This window comes from Clavelina lepadiformis, chromosome 4 (genome assembly GCF_947623445.1).
Source record: "Clavelina lepadiformis chromosome 4, kaClaLepa1.1, whole genome shotgun sequence".
NCBI classification, from domain to species: domain Eukaryota; kingdom Metazoa; phylum Chordata; class Ascidiacea; order Aplousobranchia; family Clavelinidae; genus Clavelina; species Clavelina lepadiformis.
Window position 1 is genome coordinate 12,146,771 of NC_135243.1, and position 20,768 is coordinate 12,167,538.

Consider the following 20,768-nt stretch of genomic DNA (forward strand, 5'->3'; position numbering starts at 1 on the left):
ATTTTGAGACCCGTTAGAACTTTTTTCAATGTGAATTGCACATTTGGCACCATATAGTTCACAAGGCACTTTTTAGGACCTATATAACTAATGTATAGTGGGAATTTTTTAGTTAAGTTCTTTTAACGATAACAGACAAACCTTTTATTGGTTAACTGTTATACTTTTATTATTTACTTATTAGACTCTAATAAACATTTTGAGACCCGTTAAAACTTTTTGCAATGTGAATTGCACATTTGGCACCATATAGTTCACAAGGAACTTTTTAGGACCTATTTAACTAATGTATAGTGCAAATTTTTTAGTTAAGTTCTTTTAACGATAACAGACAAACCTTTTATTGGTTAACTGTTATACTTTAATTTTTTACTTATTAGACTCTAATAAACATTTTGAGACCCGTTAGAACTTTTTGCAATGTGAATTGCACATTTGGCACCATATAGTTCACAAGGCACTTTTTAGGACCTATATAACTAATGTATAGTGCAAATTTTTTAGTTAAGTTCTTTTAACGATAACAGACAAACCTTTTATTGGTTAACTGTTATACGTTTATTATTTACTTATTAGACTCTAATAAACATTTTGAGACCCGTTAGAACTTTCTGCAATGTGAATTGCACATTTGGCACCTTATAGTTCACAAGGCACTTTTTAGGACCTATATAACTAATGTATAGTGCAAATTTTTTAGTTAAGTTCTTTTAACGATAACAGACAAACCTTTTATTGGTTAACTGTTATACTTTTATTATTTACTTATTAGACTCTAATAAACATTTTGAGACCCGTTAGAACTTTTTGCAATGTGAATTGCACATTTGGCACCATATAGTTCACAAGGCACTTTTTAGGACCTATATAACTTATGTATAGTGCAAATTTTTTAGTTAAGTTCTTTTAACGATAACAGACAAACCTTTTATTGGTTAACTGTTATACGTTTATTATTTACTTATTAGACTCTAATAAACATTTTGAGACCCGTTAGAACTTTTTGCAATGTGAATTGCACATTTGGCACCATATAGTTCACAAGGCACTTTTTAGGACCTATATAACTAATGTATAGTGCAAATTTTTTAGTTAAGTTCTTTTAACGATAACAGACAAACCTTTTATTGGTTAACTGTTATACTTTTATTATTTACTTATTAGACTCTAATAAACATTTTGAGACCCGTTAGAACTTTTTGCAATGTGAATTGCACATTTGGCACCATATAGTTCACAAGGCACTTTTTAGGACCTATATAACTAATGTATAGTGCAAATTTTTTAGTTAAGTTCTTTTAACGATAACAGACAAACCTTTTATTGGTTAACTGTTATACTTTTATTATTTACTTATTAGACTCTAATAAACATTTTGAGACCCGTTAGAACTTTTTGCAATGTGAATTGCACATTTGGCACCATATAGTTCACAAGGCACTTTTTAGGACCTATATAACTAATGTATAGTGCAAATTTTTTAGTTAAGTTCTTTTAACGATAACAGACAAACCTTTTATTGGTTAACTGTTATACTTTTATTATTTACTTATTAGACTCTAATAAACATTTTGAGACCCGTTAGAACTTTTTGCAATGTGAATTGCACATTTGGCACCATATAGTTCACAAGGCACTTTTTAGGACCTATATAACTAATGTATAGTGCAAATTTTTTAGTTAAGTTCTTTTAACGATAACAGACAAACCTTTTATTGGTTAACTGTTATACTTTTATTATTTACTTATTAGACTCTAATAAACATTTTGAGACCCGTTAGAACTTTTTGCAATGTGAATTGCACATTTGGCACCATATAGTTCACAAGGCACTTTTTAGGACCTATATAACTAATGTATAGTGCAAATTTTTTAGTTAAGTTCTTTTAACGATAACAGACAAACCTTTTATTGGTTAACTGTTATACTTTTATTATTTACTTATTAGACTCTAATAAACATTTTGAGACCCGTTAGAACTTTTTGCAATGTGAATTGCACATTTGGCACCATATAGTTCACAAGGCACTTTTTAGGACCTATATAACTAATGTATAGTGCAAATTTTTTAGTTAAGTTCTTTTAACGATAACAGACAAACCTTTTATTGGTTAACTGTTATACTTTTATTATTTACTTATTAGACTCTAATAAACATTTTGAGACCCGTTAGAACTTTTTTCAATGTGAATTGCACATTTGGCACCATATAGTTCACAAGGCACTTTTTAGGACCTATACAGCTAATGTATAGTGCAACTTTTTTTGTTAAATTCTTTTAACGATAACAGACAAACCTTTTATTGGTTAACTGTTATACTTTTATTATTTACTTATTAGACTCTAATAAACATTTTGAGACCCGTTAGAACTTTTTGCAATGTGAATTGCACATTTGGCACCATATAGTTCACAAGGCACTTTTTAGGACCTATATAACTAATGTATAGTGGGAATTTTTTAGTTAAGTTCTTTTAACGATAACAGACAAACCTTTTATTGGTTAACTGTTATACTTTTATTATTTACTTATTAGACTCTAATAAACATTTTGAGACCCATTAGTTTTTTTTGCAATGTGAATTGCACATTTGGCACCATATAGTTCACAAGGAACTTTTTAGGACCTATTTAACTAATGTATAGTGCAAATTTTTTAGTTAAGTTCTTTTAACGATAACAGACAAACCTTTTATTGGTTAACTGTTATACTTTAATTTTTTACTTATTAGACTCTAATAAACATTTTGAGACCCGTTAGAACTTTTTGCAATGTGAATTGCACATTTGGCACCATATAGTTCACAAGGCACTTTTTAGGACCTATATAACTAATGTATAGTGCAAATTTTTTAGTTAAGTTCTTTTAACGATAACAGACAAACCTTTTATTGGTTAACTGTTATACGTTTATTATTTACTTATTAGACTCTAATAAACATTTTGAGACCCGTTAGAACTTTCTGCAATGTGAATTGCACATTTGGCACCTTATAGTTCACAAGGCACTTTTTAGGACCTATATAACTAATGTATAGTGCAAATTTTTTAGTTAAGTTCTTTTAACGATAACAGACAAACCTTTTATTGGTTAACTGTTATACTTTTATTATTTACTTATTAGACTCTAATAAACATTTTGAGACCCGTTAGAACTTTTTGCAATGTGAATTGCACATTTGGCACCATATAGTTCACAAGGCACTTTTTAGGACCTATATAACTAATGTATAGTGCAAATTTTTTAGTTAAGTTCTTTTAACGATAACAGACAAACCTTTTATTGGTTAACTGTTATACTTTTATTATTTACTTATTAGACTCTAATAAACATTTTGAGACCCGTTAGAACTTTTTGCAATGTGAATTGCACATTTGGCACCATATACTTCACAAGGCACTTTTTAGGACCTATATAACTAATGTATAGTGCAAATTTTTTAGTTAAGTTCTTTTAACGATAACAGACAAACCTTTTATTGGTTAACTGTTATACTTTTATTATTTACTTATTAGACTCTAATAAACATTTTGAGACCCGTTAGAACTTTTTGCAATGTGAATTGCACATTTGGCACCATATAGTTCACAAGGCAATTTGAGGACCTATATAACTAATGTATAGTGCAAAGTTTTTAGTTAAGTTCTTTTAACGATAACAGACAAACCTTTTATTGGTTAACTGTTATACTTTTATTATTTACTTATTAGACTCTAATAAACATTTTGAGACCCGTAAGAATTTTTTGCAATGTGAATTGCACATTTTGCACCATAAAGTTCACAAGGCACTTTTTAGGACCTATATAGCTATTGTATAGTGGAAATTTTTAGGTTAAGTTCTTTTAACGATAACAGACAAACCTTTTATTGGTTAACTGTTATACTTTTTTTATTTAATTATTAGACTCTAATAAACATTTTGAGACCCGTTAGAACTTTTTGCAATGTGAATTGCACATTTGGCACCATATAGTTCACAAAGCACTTTTTAGGACCTATATAACTTATGTATAGTGCAAATTTTTTAGTTAAGTTCTTTTAACGATAACAGACAAACCTTTTATTGGTTAACTGTTATACTTTTATTATTTACTTATTAGACTCTAATAAACATTTTGAGACCAGTTAGAACTTTTTGCAATGTGAATTGCACATTTGGCACCATATAGTTCACAAGGCACTTTTTAGGACCTATATAACTAATGTATAGTGCAAATTTTTTAGTTAAGTTCTTTTAACGATAACAGACAAACCTTTTATTGGTTAACTGTTATACTTTTATTATTTACTTATTAGACTCTAATAAACATTTTGAGACCCGTTAGAACTTTTTGCAATGTGAATTGCACATTTGGCACCATATAGTTCACAAGGCACTTTTTAGGACCTATATAACTAATGTATAGTGCAAATTTTTTAGTTAAGTTCTTTTAACGATAACAGACAAACCTTTTATTGGTTAACTGTTATACTTTTATTATTTACTTATTAGACTCTAATAAACATTTTGAGACCCGTTAGAACTTTTTGCAATGTGAATTGCACATTTGGCACCATATAGTTCACAAGGCACTTTTTAGGACCTATATAACTAATGTATAGTGCAAATTTTTTAGTTAAGTTCTTTTAACGATAACAGACAAACCTTTTATTGGTTAACTGTTATACTTTTATTATTTACTTATTAGACTCTAATAAACATTTTGAGACCCGTTAGAACTTTTTGCAATGTGAATTGCACATTTGGCACCATATAGTTCACAAGGCACTTTTTAGGACCTATATAACTAATGTATAGTGCAAATTTTTTAGTTAAGTTCTTTTAACGATAACAGACAAACCTTTTATTGGTTAACTGTTATACTTTTATTATTTACTTATTAGACTCTAATAAACATTTTGAAACCCGTTAGAACTTTTTGCAATGTGAATTGCACATTTGGCACCATATAGTTCACAAGGCACTTTTTAGGACCTATATAACTAATGTATAGTGCAAATTTTTTAGTTAAGTTCTTTTAACGATAACAGACAAACCTTTTATTGGTTAACTGTTATACTTTTATTATTTACTTATTAGACTCTAATAAACATTTTGAGACCCGTTAGAACTTTTTGCAATGTGAATTGCACATTTGGCACCATATAGTTCACAAGGCACTTTTTAGGACCTATATAACTAATGTATAGTGCAAATTTTTTAGTTAAGTTCTTTTAACGATAACAGACAAACCTTTTATTGGTTAACTGTTATACTTTTATTATTTACTTATTAGACTCTAATAAACATTTTGAGACCCGTTAGAACTTTTTGCAATGTGAATTGCACATTTGGCACCATATAGTTCACAAGGCACTTTTTAGGACCTATATAACTAATGTATAGTGCAAATTTTTTAGTTAAGTTCTTTTAACGATAACAGACAAACCTTTTATTGGTTAACTGTTATACTTTTATTATTTACTTATTAGACTCTAATAAACATTTTGAGACCCGTTAGAATTTTTTGCAATGTGAATTGCACATTTGGCACCATATAGTTCACAAGGCACTTTTTAGGACCTATATAACTAATGTATAGTGCAAATTTTTTAGTTAAGTTCTTTTAACGATAACAGACAAACCTTTTATTGGTTAACTGTTATACTTTTATTATTTACTTATTAGACTCTAATAAACATTTTGAGACCCGTTAGAACTTTTTGCAATGTGAATTGCACATTTGGCACCATATAGTTCACAAGGCACTTTTTAGGACCTATATAACTAATGTATAGTGCAAATTTTTTAGTTAAGTTCTTTTAACGATAACAGACAAACCTTTTATTGGTTAACTGTTATACTTTTATTATTTACTTATTAGACTCTAATAAACATTTTGAGACCCGTTAGAACTTTTTGCAATGTGAATTGCACATTTGGCACCATATAGTTCACAAGGCACTTTTTAGGACCTATATAACTAATGTATAGTGCAAATTTTTTAGTTAAGTTCTTTTAACGATAACAGACAAACCTTTTATTGGTTAACTGTTATACTTTTATTATTTACTTATTAGACTCTAATAAACATTTTGAGACCCGTTAGAACTTTTTTCAATGTGAATTGCACATTTGGCACCATATAGTTCACAAGGCACTTTTTAGGACCTATACAGCTAATGTATAGTGCAACTTTTTTAGTTAAGTTCTTTTAACGATAACAGACAAACCTTTTATTGGTTAACTGTTATACTTTTATTATTTACTTATTAGACTCTAATAAACATTTTGAGACCCGTTAGAACTTTTTGCAATGTGAATTGCACATTTGGCACCATATAGTTCACAAGGAACTTTTTAGGACCTATTTAACTAATGTATAGTGCAAATTTTTTAGTTAAGTTCTTTTAACGATAACAGACAAACCTTTTATTGGTTAACTGTTATACTTTAATTTTTTACTTATTAGACTCTAATAAACATTTTGAGACCCGTTAGAACTTTTTGCAATGTGAATTGCACATTTGGCACCATATAGTTCACAAGGCACTTTTTAGGACCTATATAACTAATGTATAGTGCAAATTTTTTAGTTAAGTTCTTTTAACGATAACAGACAAACCTTTTATTGGTTAACTGTTATACGTTTATTATTTACTTATTAGACTCTAATAAACATTTTGAGACCCGTTAGAACTTTCTGCAATGTGAATTGCACATTTGGCACCTTATAGTTCACAAGGCACTTTTTAGGACCTATATAACTAATGTATAGTGCAAATTTTTTAGTTAAGTTCTTTTAACGATAACAGACAAACCTTTTATTGGTTAACTGTTATACTTTTATTATTTACTTATTAGACTCTAATAAACATTTTGAGACCCGTTAGAACTTTTTGCAATGTGAATTGCACATTTGGCACCATATAGTTCACAAGGCACTTTTTAGGACCTATATAACTAATGTATAGTGCAAATTTTTTAGTTAAGTTCTTTTAACGATAACAGACAAACCTTTTATTGGTTAACTGTTATACTTTTATTATTTACTTATTAGACTCTAATAAACATTTTGAGACCCGTTAGAACTTTTTGCAATGTGAATTGCACATTTGGCACCATATACTTCACAAGGCACTTTTTAGGACCTATATAACTAATGTATAGTGCAAATTTTTTAGTTAAGTTCTTTTAACGATAACAGACAAACCTTTTATTGGTTAACTGTTATACTTTTATTATTTACTTATTAGACTCTAATAAACATTTTGAGACCCGTTAGAACTTTTTGCAATGTGAATTGCACATTTGGCACCATATAGTTCACAAGGCAATTTGAGGACCTATATAACTAATGTATAGTGCAAAGTTTTTAGTTAAGTTCTTTTAACGATAACAGACAAAACTTTTATTGGTTAACTGTTATACTTTTATTATTTACTTATTAGACTCTAATAAACATTTTGAGACCCGTAAGAATTTTTTGCAATGTGAATTGCACATTTTGCACCATAAAGTTCACAAGGCACTTTTTAGGACCTATATAGCTAATGTATAGTGGAAATTTTTAGGTTAAGTTCTTTTAACGATAACAGACAAACCTTTTATTGGTTAACTGTTATACTTTTTTTATTTAATTATTAGACTCTAATAAACATTTTGAGACCCGTTAGAACTTTTTGCAATGTGAATTGCACATTTGGCACCATATAGTTCACAAAGCACTTTTTAGGACCTATATAACTTATGTATAGTGCAAATTTTTTAGTTAAGTTCTTTTAACGATAACAGACAAACCTTTTATTGGTTAACTGTTATACGTTTATTATTTACTTATTAGACTCTAGTAAACATTTTGAGACCAGTTAGAACTTTTTGCAATGTGAATTGCACATTTGGCACCATATAGTTCACAAGGCACTTTTTAGGACCTATATAACTAATGTATAGTGCAAATTTTTTAGTTAAGTTCTTTTAACGATAACAGACAAACCTTTTATTGGTTAACTGTTATACTTTTATTATTTACTTATTAGACTCTAATAAACATTTTGAGACCCGTTAGAACTTTCTGCAATGTGAATTGCACATTTGGCACTTTATAGTTCACAAGGCACTTTTTAGGACCTATATAACTAATGTATAGTGCAAATTTTTTAGTTAAGTTCTTTTAACGATAACAGACAAACCTTTTATTGGTTAACTGTTATACTTTTATTATTTACTTATTAGACTCTAATAAACATTTTGAGACCCGTTAGAACTTTTTGCAATGTGAATTGCACATTTGGCACCATATAGTTCACAAGGCACTTTTTAGGACCTATATAACTAATGTATAGTGCAAATTTTTTAGTTAAGTTCTTTTAACGATAACAGACAAACCTTTTATTGGTTAACTGTTATACTTTTATTATTTACTTATTAGACTCTAATAAACATTTTGAGACCCGTTAGAACTTTTTGCAATGTTAATTGCACATTTGGCACCATATAGTTCACAAGGCACTTTTTAGGACCTATATAACTAATGTATAGTGCAAATTTTTTAGTTAAGTTCTTTTAACGATAACAGACAAACCTTTTATTGGTTAACTGTTATACTTTTATTATTTACTTATTAGACTCTAATAAACATTTTGAGACCCGTTAGAACTTTTTGCAATGTGAATTGCACATTTGGCACCATATAGTTCACAAGGCACTTTTTAGGACCTATATAACTAATGTATAGTGCAAATTTTTTAGTTAAGTTCTTTTAACGATAACAGACAAACCTTTTATTGGTTAACTGTTATACTTTTATTATTTACTTATTAGACTCTAATAAACATTTTGAGACCCGTTAGAACTTTTTGCAATGTGAATTGCACATTTGGCACCATATAGTTCACAAGGCACTTTTTAGGACCTATATAACTAATGTATAGTGCAAATTTTTTAGTTAAGTTCTTTTAACGATAACAGACAAACCTTTTATTGGTTAACTGTTATACTTTTATTATTTACTTATTAGACTCTAATAAACATTTTGAGACCCGTTAGAACTTTTTGCAATGTGAATTGCACATTTGGCACCATATAGTTCACAAGGCACTTTTTAGGACCTATATAACTAATGTATAGTGCAAATTTTTTAGTTAAATTCTTTTAACGATAACAGACAAACCTTTTATTGGTTAACTGTTATACTTTTATTATTTACTTATTAGACTCTAATAAACATTTTAAGACCCGTTAGAACTTTTTGCAATGTGAATTGCACATTTGGCACCATATAGTTCACAAGGCACTTTTTAGGACCTATATAACTAATGTATAGTGCAAATTTTTTAGTTAAATTCTTTTAACGATAACAGACAAACCTTTTATTGGTTAACTGTTATACTTTTATTATTTACTTATTAGACTCTAATAAACATTTTGAGACCCGTTAGAACTTTGTGCAATGTGAATTGCACATTTGGCACCATATAGTTCACAAGGCACTTTTTAGGACCTATATAACTAATGTATAGTGCAAATTTTTTAGTTAAGTACTTTTAACGATAACAGACAAACCTTTTATTGGTTAACTGTTATACTTTTATTATTTACCTTTTAGACTCTAATAAACATTTTGAGACCCGTTAGAACTTTTTGCAATGTGAATTGCACATTTGGCACAATATAGTTCACAAGGCACTTTTTAGGACCTATATAACTAATGTATAGTGCAAATTTTTTAGTTAAGTTCTTTTAACGATAACAGACAAACCTTTTATTGGTTAACTGTTATACTTTTATTATTTACTTATTAGACTCTAATAAACATTTTGAGACCCGTTAGAACTTTTTGCAATGTGAATTGCACATTTGGCACCATATAGTTCACAAGGCACTTTTTAGGACCTATATAACTAATGTATAGTGCAAATTTTTTAGTTAAGTTCTTTTAACGATAACAGACAAACCTTTTATTGGTTAACTGTTATACTTTTATTATTTACTTATTAGACTCTAATAAACATTTTGAGACCCGTTAGAACTTTTTGCAATGTGAATTGCACATTTGGCACCATATAGTTCACAAGGCACTTTTTAGGACCTATATAACTAATGTATAGTGCAAATATTTTAGTTAAGTTCTTTTAACGATAACAGACAAACCTTTTATTGGTTAACTGTTATACTTTTATTATTTACCTTTTAGACTCTAATAAACATTTTGAGACCAGTTAGAACTTTTTGCAATGTGAATTGCACATTTGGCACCATATAGTTCACAAGGCACTTTTTAGGACCTATATAACTAATATATATTGCAAACTTTTAAGTTGAGTTCTTTTAACGATAACAGACAAACCTTTTATTGGTTAACTGTTATACTTTTATTATTTACTTATTAGACTCTAATAAACATTTTGAGACCCGTTAGAACTTTTTGCAATGTGAATTGCACATTTGGCACCATATAGTTCACAAGGCACTTTTTAGGACCTATATAACTAATGTATAGTGCAAATTTTTGGTTAAGTTCTTTTAACGATAACAGACAAACCTTTTATTGGTTAACTGTTATACTTTTATTATTTACTTATTAGACTCTAATAAACATTTTGAGACCCGTTAGAACTTTTTGCAATGTGAATTGCACATTTGGCACCATATAGTTCACAAGGCACTGTTTAGGACATATATAACTAATGTATAGTGCAATTTTTTTAGTTAAGTTCTTTTAACGATAACAGACAAACCTTTTATTGGTTAACTGTTATACTTTTATTATTTACTTATTAGACTCTAATAAACATTTTGAGACCCGTTAGAACTTTTTGCAATGTGAATTGCACATTTGGCACCATATAGTTCACAAGGCACTTTTTAGGACCTATATAACTAATGTATAGTGCAAATTTTTTAGTTAAGTTCTTTTAACGATAACAGACAAACCTTTTATTGGTTAACTGTTATACTTTTATTATTTACTTATTAGACTCTAATAAACATTTTGAGACCCGTTAGAACTTTTTGCAATGTGAATTGCACATTTGGCACCATATAGTTCACAAGGCACTTTTTAGGACCTATATAACTAATGTATAGTGCAAATTTTTTAGTTAAGTTCTTTTAACGATAACAGACAAACCTTTTATTGGTTAACTGTTATACTTTTATTATTTACTTATTAGACTCTAATAAACATTTTGAGACCCGTTAGAACTTTTTGCAATGTGAATTGCACATTTGGCACCATATAGTTCACAAGGCACTTTTTAGGACCTATATAACTAATGTATAGTGCAAATTTTTTAGTTAAGTTCTTTTAACGATAACAGACAAACCTTTTATTGGTTAACTGTTATACGTTTATTATTTACTTATTAGACTCTAATAAACATTTTGAGACCCGTTAGAACTTTCTGCAATGTGAATTGCACATTTGGCACCTTATAGTTCACAAGGCACTTTTTAGGACCTATATAACTAATGTATAGTGCAAATTTTTTAGTTAAGTTCTTTTAACGATAACAGACAAACCTTTTATTGGTTAACTGTTATACGTTTATTATTTACTTATTAGACTCTAATAAACATTTTGAGACCCGTTAGAACTTTCTGCAATGTGAATTGCACATTTGGCACCTTATAGTTCACAAGGCACATTTTAGGACCTATATAACTAATGTATAGTGCAAATTTTTTAGTTAAGTTCTTTTAACGATAACAGACAAACCTTTTATTGGTTAACTGTTATACTTTTATTATTTACTTATAAGACTCTAATAAACATTTTGAGACCCGTTAGAACTTTTTGCAATGTGAATTGCACATTTGGCACCATATAGTTCACAAGGCACTTTTTAGGACCTATATAACTAATGTATAGTGCAAATTTTTTAGTTAAGTTCTTTTAACGATAACAGACAAACCTTTTATTGGTTAACTGTTATACTTTTATTATTTACTTATTAGACTCTAATAAACATTTTGAGACCCGTTAGAACTTTTTGCAATGTTAATTGCACATTTGGCACCATATAGTTCACAAGGCACTTTTTAGGACCTATATAACTAATGTATAGTGCAAATTTTTTAGTTAAGTTCTTTTAACGATAACAGACAAACATTTTATTGGTTAACTGTTATACTTTTATTATTTACTTATTAGACTCTAATAAACATTTTGAGACCCGTTAGAACTTTTTGCAATGTGAATTGCACATTTGGCACCATATAGTTCACAAGGCACTTTTTAGGACCTATATAACTAATGTATAGTGCAAATATTTTAGTTAAGTTCTTTTAACGATAACAGACAAACCTTTTATTGGTTAACTGTTATACTTTAATTATTTACTTATTAGACTCTAATAAACATTTTGAGACCCGTTAGAACTTTTTGCAATGTGAATTGCACATTTGGCACCATATAGTTCACAAGGCACTTTTTAGGACCTATATAACTAATGTATAGTGCAAATTTTTTAGTTAAGTACTTTTAACGATAACAGACAAACCTTTTATTGGTTAACTGTTATACTTTTATTATTTACTTATTAGACTCTAATAAACATTTTGAGACCCGTTAGAACTTTTTGCAATGTGAATTGCACATTTGGCACCATATAGTTCATAAGGCACTTTTTAGGACCTATATAACTAATGTATAGTGCAAATTTTTTAGTTAAGTTCTTTTAACGATAACAGACAAACCTTTTATTGGTTAACTGTTATACTTTTATTATTTACTTATTAGACTCTAATAAACATTTTGAGACCCGTTAGAACTTTTTGCAATGTGAATTGCACATTTGGCACCATATAGTTCACAAGGCACTTTTTAGGACCTATATAACTAATGTATAGTGCAAATTTTTTAGTTAAGTTCTTTTAACGATAACAGACAAAACTTTTATTGGTTAACTGTTATACTTTTATTATTTACTTATTAGACTCTAATAAACATTTTGAGACCCGTTAGAACTTTTTGCAATGTGAATTGCACATTTGGCACCATATAGTTCACAAGGCACTTTTTAGGACCTATATAACTAATGTATAGTGCAAATTTTTTAGTTAAGTTCTTTTAACGATAACAGACAAACCTTTTATTGGTTAACTGTTATACTTTTATTATTTACTTATTAGACTCTAATAAACATTTTGAGACCCGTTAGAACTTTTTGCAATGTGAATTGCACATTTGGCACCATATAGTTCACAAGGCACTTTTTAGGACCTATATAACTAATGTATAGTGCAAATTTTTTAGTTAAGTTCTTTTAACGATAACAGACAAACCTTTTATTGGTTAACTGTTATACTTTTATTATTTACTTATTAGACTCTAATAAACATTTTGAGACCCGTTAGAACTTTTTGCAATGTGAATTGCACATTTGGCACCATATAGTTCACAAGGCACTTTTTAGGACCTATATAACTAATGTATAGTGCAAATATTTTAGTTAAGTTCTTTTAACGATAACAGACAAACCTTTTATTGGTTAACTGTTATACTTTTATTATTTACCTTTTAGACTCTAATAAACATTTTGAGACCAGTTAGAACTTTTTGCAATGTGAATTGCACATTTGGCACCATATAGTTCACAAGGCACTTTTTAGGACATATATAACTAATGTATAGTGCAATTTTTTTAGTTAAGTTCTTTTAACGATAACAGACAAACCTTTTATTGGTTAACTGTTATACTTTTATTATTTACTTATTAGACTCTAATAAACATTTTGAGACCCGTTAGAACTTTTTGCAATGTGAATTGCACATTTGGCACCATATAGTTCACAAGGCACTTTTTAGGACCTATATAACTAATGTATAGTGCAAATTTTTTAGTTAAGTTCTTTTAACGATAACAGACAAACCTTTTATTGGTTAACTGTTATACTTTTATTATTTACTTATTAGACTCTAATAAACATTTTGAGACGCGTTAGAACTTTTAGGAATGTGAATTAAACATTTTGCACCATATAGTTCACAAGGCACTTTTTAGGACCTATGTAACTAATGTATAGTGCAAATGTTTTAGTTAAGTTCTTTTAACGATAACCGACAAACCTTTTATTGGTTAACTGTTATACTTTTATTATTTACTTATTAGACTCTAATAAACATTTTGAGACGCGTTAGAACTTTTAGGAATGTGAATTAAACATTTTGCACCATATAGTTCACAAGGCACTTTTTAGGACCTATGTAACTAATGTATAGTGCAAATGTTTTAGTTAAGTTCTTTTAACGATAAACGACAAACCTTTTATTGGTTACCTGTTATACTTTTATTATCTACTTATTAGACTCTAGTAAACAATTTGAGACCCAATAGTTTTTTTTGCAAAGTGAATTAAACATTTGGCAACATATAGTTCACAAGGCACAGTTTAGGACCTATATAACTAATGTATAGTGCAAATTTTTTAGTTAAGTTCTTTTAACGATAACAGACAAACCTTTTATTGGTTAACTGTTATACTTTTTTGATTTACGTATTAGACTCTAATAAACATTTTGAGAAGCGTTAGAACTTTTTGCAATGTGAATTGCACATTTGGCACCATATAGTTCACAAGGCACTTTTTAGGACCTATATAACTAATGTATAGTGCAAATTTTTTAGTTAAGTTCTTTTAACGATAACAGACAAACCTTTTATTGGTTAACTGTTATACGTTTATTATTTACTTATTAGACTCTAATAAACATTTTGAGACCCGTTAGAACTTTCTGCAATGTGAATTGCACATTTGGCACCTTATAGTTCACAAGGCACTTTTTAGGACCTATATAACTAATGTATAGTGCAAATTTTTTAGTTAAGTTCTTTTAACGATAACAGACAAACCTTTTATTGGTTAACTGTTATACGTTTATTATTTACTTATTAGACTCTAATAAACATTTTGAGACCCGTTAGAACTTTCTGCAATGTGAATTGCACATTTGGCACCTTATAGTTCACAAGGCACTTTTTAGGACCTATATAACTAATGTATAGTGCAAATTTTTTAGTTAAGTTCTTTTAACGATAACAGACAAACCTTTTATTGGTTAACTGTTATACTTTTATTATTTACTTATTAGACTCTAATAAACATTTTGAGATCCGTTAGAACTTTTTGCAATGTGAATTGCACATTTGGCACCATATAGTTGACAAGGCACTTTTTAGGACCTATATAACTAATGTATAGTGCAAATTTTTTAGTTAAGTTCTTTTAACGATAACAGACAAACATTTTATTGGTTAACTGTTATACTTTTATTATTTACTTATTAGACTCTAATAAACATTTTGAGACCCGTTAGAACTTTTTGCAATGTGAATTGCACATTTGGCACCATATAGTTCACAAGGCACTTTTTAGGACCTATATAACTAATGTATAGTGCAAATTTTTTAGTTAAGTTCTTTTAACGATAACAGACAAACCTTTTATTGGTTAACTGTTATACTTTAATTATTTACTTATTAGACTCTAATAAACATTTTGAGACCCGTTAGAACTTTTTGCAATGTGAATTGCACATTTGGCACCATATAGTTCACAAGGCACTTTTTAGGACCTATATAACTAATGTATAGTGCAAATATTTTAGTTAAGTTCTTTTAACGATAACAGACAAACCTTTTATTGGTTAACTGTTATACTTTTATTGTTTACCTTTTAGACTCTAATAAACATTTTGAGACCAGTTAGAACTTTTTGCAATGTGAATTGCACATTTGGCACCATATAGTTCACAAGGCACTTTTTAGGACCTATATAACTAATGTATAGTGCAAATATTTTAGTTAAGTTCTTTTAACGATAACAGACAAACCTTTTATTGGTTAACTGTTATACTTTAATTATTTACTTATTAGACTCTAATAAACATTTTGAGACCCGTTAGAACTTTTTGCAATGTGAATTGCACATTTGGCACCATATAGTTCACAAGGCACTTTTTAGGACCTATATAACTAATGTATAGTGCAAATTTTTTAGTTAAGTACTTTTAACGATAACAGACAAACCTTTTATTGGTTAACTGTTATACTTTTATTATTTACTTATTAGACTCTAATAAACATTTTGAGACCCGTTAGAACTTTTTGCAATGTGAATTGCACATTTGGCACCATATAGTTCACAAGGCACTTTTTAGGACCTATATAACTAATTTATAGTGCAAATTTTTTAGTTAAGTTCTTTTAACGATAACAGACAAACCTTTTATTGGTTAACTGTTATACTTTAATTATTTACTTATTAGACTCTAATAAACATTTTGAGACCCGTTAGAACTTTTTGCAATGTGAATTGCACATTTGGCACCATATAGTTCACAAGGCACTTTTTAGGACCTATATAACTAATGTATAGTGCAAATTTTTTAGTTAAGTTCTTTTAACGATAACAGACAAACCTTTTATTGGTTAACTGTTATACTTTTATTATTTACTTATTAGACTCTAATAAACATTTTGAGACCCGTTAGAACTTTTTGCAATGTGAATTGCACATTTGGCACCATATAGTTCACAAGGCACTTTTTAGGACCTATATAACTAATGTATAGTGCAAATTTTTTAGTTAAGTTCTTTTAACGATAACAGACAAACCTTTTATTGGTTAACTGTTATACTTTTATTATTTACTTATTAGACTCTAATAAACATTTTGAGACCCGTTAGAACTTTTTGCAATGTGAATTGCACATTTGGCACCATATAGTTCACAAGGACTTTTTTAGACCTATATAACTAATGTATAGTGCAAATATTTTAGTTAAGTTCTTTTAACGATAACAGACAAACCTTTTATTGGTTAACTGTTATACTTTTATTATTTACTTATTAGACTCTAATAAACATTTTGAGACCAGTTAGAACTTTTTGCAATGTGAATTGCACATTTGGCACCATATAGTTCACAAGGCACTTTTTAGGACCTATATAACTAATGTATAGTGCAAATATTTTAGTTAAGTTCTTTTAACGATAACAGACAAACCTTTTATTGGTTAACTGTTATACTTTTATTATTTACCTTTTAGACTCTAATAAACATTTTGAGACCAGTTAGAACTTTTAGGAATGTGAATTGCACATTTGGCACCATGTAGTTCACAAGGCACTTTTTAGGACATATATAACTAATGTATAGTGCAAATTTTTTAGTTAAGTTCTTTTAACGATAACAGACAAACCTTTTATTGGTTAACTGTTATACTTTTATTATTTACTTATTAGACTCTAATAAACATTTTGAGACCCGTTAGAAGTTTTTGCAATGTGAATTGCACATTTGGCACCATATAGTTCACAAGGCACTTTTTAGGACCTATATAACTAATGTATAGTGCAAATTTTTTAGTTAAGTTCTTTTAACGATAACAGACAAACCTTTTATTGGTTAACTGTTATACTTTTATTATTTACTTATTAGACTCTAATAAACATTTTGAGACCCGTTAGAACTTTTTGCAATGTGAATTGCACATTTGGCACCATATAGTTCACAAGGCACTTTTTAGGACCTATATAACTAATGTATAGTGCAAATTTTTTAGTTAAGTTCTTTTAACGATAACAGACAAACCTTTTATTGGTTAACTGTTATACTTTTATTATTTACTTATTAGACTCTAAAAAACATTTTGAGACCCGTTAGAACTTTTTGCAATGTGAATTGCACATTTGGCACCATATAGTTCACAAGGCACTTTTTAGGACCTATATAACTAATGTATAGTGCAAATTTTTTAGTTAAGTTCTTTTAACGATAACAGACAAACCTTTTATTGGTTAACTGTTATACTTTTATTATTTACTTATTAGACTCTAATAAACATTTTGAGACCCGTTAAAACTTTCTGCAATGTGAATTGCACATTTGGCACCTTATAGTTCACAAGGCACTTTTTAGGACCTATATAACTAATGTATAGTGCAAATTTTTTAGTTAAGTTCTTTTAACGATAACAGACAAACCTTTTATTGGTTAACTGTTATACTTTTATTATTTACTTATTAGACTCTAATAAACATTTTGAGACCCGTTAGAACTTTTTGCAATGTGAATTGCACATTTGGCACCATATAGTTCACAAGGCACTTTTTAGGACCTATATAACTAATGTATAGTGCAAATTTTTTAGTTAAGTTCTTTTAACGATAACAGACAAACCTTTTATTGGTTAACTGTTATACTTTTATTATTTACTTATTAGACTCTAATAAACATTTTGAGACCCGTTAGAACTTTTTGCAATGTTAATTGCACATTTGGCACCATATAGTTCACAAGGCACTTTTTAGGACCTATATAACTAATGTATAGTGCAAATTTTTTAGTTAAGTTCTTTTAACGATAACAGACAAACCTTTTATTGGTTAACTGTTATACTTTAATTATTTACTTATTAGACTCTAATAAACATTTTGAGACCCGTTAGAACTTTTTGCAATGTGAATTGCACATTTGGCACCATATAGTTCACAAGACACTTTTTAGGACCTATATAACTAATGTATAGTGCAAATATTTTAGTTAAGTCCTTTTAACGATAACAGACAAACCTTTTATTGGTTAACTGTTATACTTTTATTATTTACCTTTTAGACTCTAATAAACATTTTGAGACCCGTGAGAACTTTTTGCAATGTGAATTGCACATTTGGCACCATATAGTTCACAAGGCACTTTTTAGGACCTATATAACTAATGTATAGTGCAAATTTTTTAGTTAAGTTCTTTTAACGATAACAGACAAACCTTTTATTGGTTAACTGTTATACTTTTATTATTTACTTATTAGACTCTAATAAACATTTTGAGACCCGTTAGAACTTTTTGCAATGTGAATTGCACATTTGGCACCATATAGTTCACAAGGCACTTTTTAGGACCTATATAACTAATGTATAGTGCAAATTTTTTAGTTAAGTTCTTTTAACGATAACAGACAAACCTTTTATTGGTTAACTGTTATACTTTTATTATTTACTTATTAGACTCTAATAAACATTTTGAGACCCGTTAGAACTTTTTGCAATGTGAATTGCACATTTGGCACCATATAGTTCACAAGGCACTTTTTAGGACCTATATAACTAATGTATAGTGCAAATTTTTTAGTTAAGTTCTTTTAACGATAACAGACAAACCTTTTATTGGTTAACTGTTATACTTTTATTATTTACTTATTAGACTCTAATAAACATTTTGAAACCCGTTAGAACTTTTTGCAATGTGAATTGCACATTTGGCACCATATAGTTCACAAGGCACTTTTTAGGACCTATATAACTAATGTATAGTGCAAATTTTTTAGTTAAGTTCTTTTAACGATAACAGACAAACCTTTTATTGGTTAACTGTTATACTTTTATTATTTACTTATTAGACTCTAATAAACATTTTGAGACCCGTTAGAACTTTTTGCAATGTGAATTGCACATTTGGCACCATATAGTTCACAAGGCACTTTTTAGGACCTATATAACTAATGTATAGTGCAAATTTTTTAGTTAAGTTCTTTTAACGATAACAGACAAACCTTTTATTGGTTAACTGTTATACTTTTATTATTTACTTATTAGACTCTAATAAACATTTTGAGACCCGTTAGAACTTTTTGCAATGTGAATTGCACATTTGGCACCATATAGTTCACAAGGCACTTTTTAGGACCTATATAACTAATGTATAGTGCAAATTTTTTAGTTAAGTTCTTTTAACGATAACAGACAAACCTTTTATTGGTTAACTGTTATACTTTTATTATTTACTTATTAGACTCTAATAAACATTTTGAGACCCGTTAGAATTTTTTGCAATTTGAATTGCACATTTGGCACCATATAGTTCACAAGGCACTTTTTAGGACCTATATAACTAATGTATAGTGCAAATTTTTTAGTTAAGTTCTTTTAACGATAACAGACAAACCTTTTATTGGTTAACTGTTATACTTTTATTATTTACTTATTAGACTCTAATAAACATTTTGAGACCCGTTAGAACTTTTTGCAATGTGAATTGCACATTTGGCACCATATAGTTCACAAGGCACTTTTTAGGACCTATATAACTAATGTATAGTGCAAATTTTTTAGTTAAGTTCTTTTAACGATAACAGACAAACCTTTTATTGGTTAACTGTTATACTTTTATTATTTACTTATTAGACTCTAATAAACATTTTGAGACCCGTTAGAACTTTTTGCAATGTGAATTGCACATTTGGCACCATATAGTTCACAAGGCACTTTTTAGGACCTATATAACTAATGTATAGTGCAAATTTTTTAGTTAAGTTCTTTTAACGATAACAGACAAACCTTTTATTGGTTAACTGTTATACTTTTATTATTTACTTATTAGACTCTAATAAACATTTTGAGACCCGTTAGAACTTTTTTCAATGTGAATTGCACATTTGGCACCATATAGTTCACAAGGCACTTTTTAGGACCTATACAGCTAATGTATAGTGCAACTTTTTTAGTTAAGTTCTTTTAACGATAACAGACAAACCTTTTATTGGTTAACTGTTATACTTTTATTATTTACTTATTAGACTCTAATAAACATTTTGAGACCCGTTAGAACTTTTTGCAATGTGAATTGCACATTTGGCACCATATAGTTCACAAGGCACTTTTTAGGACCTATATAACTAATGTATAGTGGGAATTTTTTAGTTAAGTTCTTTTAACGATAACAGACAAACCTTTTATTGGTTAACTGTTATACTTTTATTATTTACTTATTAGACTCTAAT